This window comes from Phascolarctos cinereus, unplaced genomic scaffold (assembly GCF_003287225.1).
Source record: "Phascolarctos cinereus isolate Bilbo 61053 unplaced genomic scaffold, phaCin_HiC Scaffold_5;HRSCAF=322, whole genome shotgun sequence".
NCBI classification, from domain to species: Eukaryota; Metazoa; Chordata; class Mammalia; order Diprotodontia; family Phascolarctidae; genus Phascolarctos; species Phascolarctos cinereus.
The window spans coordinates 135279968-135285967 of record NW_027555958.1 but is presented as its reverse complement, the minus strand read 5'-3'; positions in this window follow the sequence as shown (position 1 = coordinate 135285967).

Sequence of the window (6000 nt, the reverse complement as noted above, 5' to 3'; positions counted from 1 at the left end):
CAGGTCAGCTTCTATTGAAGGGGAATATACTTTTATTCCTTCAGGGATATTTTAGGTTTCTCTTTCTATATTAGATACACTCACCACTGAGAAACTGTTTCAGTGTTTCATGGAATTAAGATTAGTTATTGCTTATTAAGAAAGCTGAATTCACTTCACTTGCTCACTCTCCCTAAAGAAAACCACTAACTGAAAGGTTTAATATGAAACATGTTAGGACTTGAGCAGAGTGCAGAGAAAAGTGTAGGTAATTAATTTTGATTTTGCTTCATATGTGATGATAGCTTATTAGAGCACATCAATTCTAGTTCAGTATCTGTCTAGCCACCTTGGTATATACATATACATATATATGTATACACACACATGTATAAAACAAAAAAAACCCAAACCTTGCAGTTCCTGAGTTTCTACTTGGCTAAGGGCACTGTCCTTGGTACTAATACCTTAAGGTGGCCCTCAGGGCAATGGAGCTTATGGGAAATTCCCCCTCCTTTCTTCAGGTCAAGTTACCAATGATTTCAATAGTCATTAGAATCTGAATCTTCCAAAGAGTTAGCAAAAACTGAGTTGTGTAGATGCATAAATATGGTGAGATATATCTTAGCATGCATTTTCTCTCTCCTTTCTCTAACCCTGAATCATTTAGTTTGACTGTGATTTGGCCATTAGAAAGCTTCCTCTAACCATTTGTAATACAAGATTCATGGTATTGCCCATACTGTCAGATTTAGTTGGACTTTTTCAATTGATGAGAGACAGTATGGTGCAGTAAACGCAGTACTGGTCTTAGGGCTAGGAAAATCTGGATTTAAATCCTGCCTTTGACACACACCAGTTGTGTGACCACAGAAATTTAATTTAATGTTCCAGTACCCCAAAGCAACTCTCTATGACTAAAGTGACAGACAAGTTACCAATAGGGATCAGTGGGGAAAAAAAGCCCATATCAGGAGATCTCTGCAATGATAAAAACACAGATTCAAACAAAAAAATCAAATCAATCACATTTTTAGACATTGAAAGTACCTGATTCAGTTCAATGCTTCATAAGGGAAATCTGTTTTAAAAAGGGATCTTAAATGTTGCTCTGGTTGTTGTTTTTTGCCTACCTCCAAACTAAAGTCATCCAGTTGGACTTTATGTTCAAAATGGTTAATGAATAACAACAGTACTATTCCAAAGGTAAAGGAAAAATTTGGTTGAAACTTTTTATCACTTCATGCCATGCTTAGAGTTCAAATGTTATTTTCCATTGACATAAAAGTAATGAATTTGTTAATAATGAAGCTATTTGTCTAACTAGACATTTAAAAAAAATAAGCTACCAAATTTTAAGCATAGTACAGATCAAATCCCCTTTGAGACACAGGAAAGCTTTGATAAAGAACAAAAGCTGTGAAATTTTCTTCTTCTATAAAGAATTTTTATCAGCCAAAAGGATTTATAGTCCTCAATGAAGTCTTAAATTCAGTCAGTTCAAAGCAATGCCTTTCAATATTGAGCTGTAGTTGAAATTTTATTTTATCTCCATTCTGTATGATAACAATCCATTTCATACTCAGTCTTTTAAACTAATTAACTCAAATAAACAAAACAAAAATAAGACAAATCTGTTGTTTGACATAATACTTTTTAAAATATTAAACTGGTTGATTTGATTTCAGAATCTAAGCCTCTTAACTATGAATCGAGAAGCAAAGACCTTAAAAACTGATAAAGTTAAATTAAAAGGTCAAACCATTTTATGAATACTTCCCTAATAACAGATAGGAATAAACATAGTAGATTGTCTAGTCTTCCTTTGTGCATGGTGGTAACAAATAATTCCTCTATCTATAGCCTAATGTTATAGTGCTATGTAGTCCTATGGTAGGTCATTGTTATAGTGATTATATAAGTGAATATCTGTAAGGTTCTTTCAGTAAAATATAGCCCTGGATATCTAAATTGTGTAAAGGAGACCCTGAATTTTTCAATTCATCCACAGCCAGAGAAAGGCTGCCAAGCTAGCTGGCATTCTCTTATTCAATTAGGCACATGTCTAGATGGGATAAGAAATTTGAGCATCTGAATAGTTTGTGATTTTTCTTCAACCCTTGCTCAGGGAAGAGTGTTATTAGTATCATGTACAAGAACGAGAGAATCAAATAAATAAATGAAATCAAATCTGATATGGAGATAAACTGTTGTATAAATCCATTACTTTCTTTTATTTCCCATCATTTTGAATATAAACAGGCAAGGTGCTTTATTTTTTCATCTATTCATTTTGCTAAAAGATACTCTGGTGTCTTTGTTACTGGCTAGATAACTCCTTTTTTGAATATTTTTGTACCCCTAAAAACTGCACAGTACTCTGAAGTATACAAAGGTTAAGGAGTTGAGAGAAAAATATACAGAACTATCAAGCATCCTTCCATTTTCATGATGAAACTTAATTTTTAAAATCAAATTATGTTGTGAAAATAAGATTATGTGAACAAGTAGTACTATATAAAAGAGCAACACTAGATAATGAAACAGTTTATGAATCCTTTGAGATAAGCCACTATACCTGAGAGAAGACCAGCATTTCTCCCTGTGGCCTATCCATTTTAATCCAGAACAGCTTAATTAAATTCAGCATGACTTTAAGTCATTTGTAGCCCTGACAACTTCTGGAACACTGGGTTGGTTAGAACTCATACTAAATGGGAATGAAGAAGGAGATGAAAAATGGACACAGTGAAGATGAGAGAAGAAATGTGAAGAGACAAGAAGGGAGGTAAAAAGACAAGGGAGGGAAAAATGGGGAAAAGAGAGTCCAAATTAGAGCTTTACCTTACCTTAGATCCATTTTTACTGAATATATCCAGGGAAGAAATGACTTCCATTGGTTGTATGGTATTGTGTACTGTAAATATTACTGTCAGATGGTGGCCTTGACTAATCCTAGAAGGGAAAGCATTTTTCTGAGATAAAAAGCTTCCTGTGGATTTTTTTTTATTAAGCTTATAAATCTCTTTGGTGTCCTTTGGATGTAGAGATGTCACAGAAAAGAAGAGTAAAGGAGTAGAGATCAGTGTTCATAGAAAATGGCTGTGTAAGACCATAGACTTAATGAAATATGGAGAAGTTAAGAGACAAGCCTTATAAAGAATAAGCCAACTTGGGGGAAAGAGGCTGTGAAATTTACACGTAAGTTCCAGAAGTATATGCTTTATATCATGGGTTTAGAAGAGCAGTCTTCAACACAATTATAGCTACATTAACTAAGTATATATTTTATTTATCTAAAAAGTATATAACACTTGGTGATGCACGCCAGATGAATGCATCTGAAAATTAATGCTAAACGATATGCTGAGGGATTCAAGACTAAGAATGCATCCTAGAGAAAAGTTAATCAACACAGAGTGAAGGTTATAGTATTTCCATTAAAAATCTGTTTTTCACTGATAACAGGTTAAATAGAGTATACTTACATTATAGAAATAGGGAGTATACTTTAGGAGAGTTATCATGGGAATATTGTTGTAGATAGGGAGAAAGTAAAATAGAAAATGGGTAAAGATAAAGAAAAAAGAATAGAACTTTTTAAAATCATAAAGCAAATCTATGCTATTAAGGGTATTTTTTTTGGTCTTAATAGTTAGATTTATAATATTGAACAAAAGAGGCATCTAGTCTGTATTTGAATACCAGGCTATCTGTTGACAGATACACATGATTCATTCATTTCACAAATAACTGAATTCATACTATGTTCATATCTATGAATGACCATAGCCTTCCCAAGTATGGAGAACCATTTTTACTGCTTTGAAAAATCAGTCATGTGCTGAAAAAACACATAGAAACCATTATTGTTGTATGTTTCTTTGAATATATTTTTAAAATATCTTATTTTTTCTTTGCCCATATTTTTCCCCTGGCAGCCCTCCTCTTTGCCTACAAAGAATTACCCTTTATAGCAAAGGATTTTTGAAAAAAAAGGGAGGAAACTAGCAAAAATTACATACATTTACATACATATATATGTGTGTGTATATATATATATATATGTGTATATATATGTATATATATATATATATGTATATATATATATATATATATATATATATATATATATATATATATATATATATATATATATATATATATATATATATATAATCTAACATTCTATGCAATATTACACTCCTGTGGACCTCCTGTAAAGGAAGAGAGACTCTGAAAAGGAAGAAAAACAGGAAAGGTGTCTTCTCACATCTCAAGAAGAGTATTATTAATCATGCCAATGTCAAGTTCCCTCTCACCCAGACCAAATGGAATAACCAAAGTTATTGATTTATTAACAGTTACCAGAAATATGCAGGATTTAAGAGTTTTTCTGTGTTGGTTTTAAAGGGCCTTGAGAACTGTGCACAGAAAATGTGAGAGCTAATGGCCATGAACAACATTCTGCATTGGGGTAAGATCAATATGGACATTCAAATACTGCATAGCATTCCACAAATAAAACTCTTTCCACATAGACCAAAGTATGTGCACATTATGCCAGTCAGCCAATTAAATTTTTATCAAGCATCTAATATTTGCCAAGTACAATGCTAAGCATCAGAGATACAAAGAAAGGTTAAAAAATAGTCAATACTCTCAAAGAATTCACAGTCAGGAAGACAATATGCAAATTACTATGGGCAAACAAGCTATATACAGGATAAATTGCAAATAATCAACAGAGGAAAGGTACTAGAATTAAAAGAAATTGGGAAAGACTTTCTGTAGATGGTGAGATTTTAGCTGTGACTTGAAGGAAGAAAGAGTAGTCAGGAAGTAGAGATGAATAAGGACAGCATTCCAAGCCTGGAGGACAACTATGGAAAATACCTAGTTAGTAGATAGAGTGTATTATTTAAGCAATAGTAAGAGGTCAGTGTCATTGGATCACAGAGTACCCAGAGGGATATAAGGTATAAGAAAACTGGAAAGGTATTGTGTGAATATGTGTGGAGGTGCAGATTATGAAGAGCTTTGAATACCAGGAAAATTTATATTTGATCCTGAAGGTGATAGGAAGTCACTGGAACATTTAAAGTAACAGAGGTAATGTGGGCATGTCTTAGCTTTAGGAAGATCATTTTGATAGTCAAGTGGAAAACTGGCTACAATTCAAAGATACTTGTGGTAGATAGACCAACCAGCCCACAATTGCATTAGTCCAGGTGTGAGGTGATGCCTATATTAGGAGGGTAGCACTGTCAGAGGAGAGAAGGGGGAACATTCAAGAGGTGTTACAAAGACAAAATTGACAGGCCTTATCAACAGATTGTATATAGGAGTGAAAGAGTGAGGGGTTCAGTAGTAGCAAATCTGAAGGACTGGGGAATTGGTGGTTTCCCTAACTATAGTTGAGAATTTAAGAAAGATAGAAGGTGTGGGGGTAAAGATAATTAATTTAGTCAGGAAGATGTTGAATTTAAGATGTTTACGGGACATGCATTTCAAGGTATCTTGGGCAATTGGAAATGTAAATCTGTAGGTAAGCATTGACGTTACGTTTGGATGAGAAGATTTCAGAATCATCAGCATAGAAATGGTAATTTTACCTTGGGAGTGAATTAGAGCACCAAGTAAAATAGTATAGGGTAAGAAATGGGCCCAGAACAGGATCCTGTGGGACACCTAGGCTTAGCAGGTATAATCTGGATAAAGATCCAGCAAGGAAGGAGTGGTTAGATAGGTAGGAAGAGACCAAGGACAGATTAGTATCACAAAAACCTGGAGAGAAGAGATTATCAAGGAGAAGATGGTTATTGACAGTGTCAAAGCCCAAAGACAGGTCAAGGATGAAGAATGAGAAAAGAACATTAGCTTTGGCAATTAAGAAAACATTAATAACTTTGGTGAGAGTAATTTCAGTTGAATGATGAGATCAGTAGCCAGAAAGTTAATAAAGTATGAGGAAAGAAAGTGGAGACATTATTAATAGACAGCTTTCTCAAGAAATTCTGC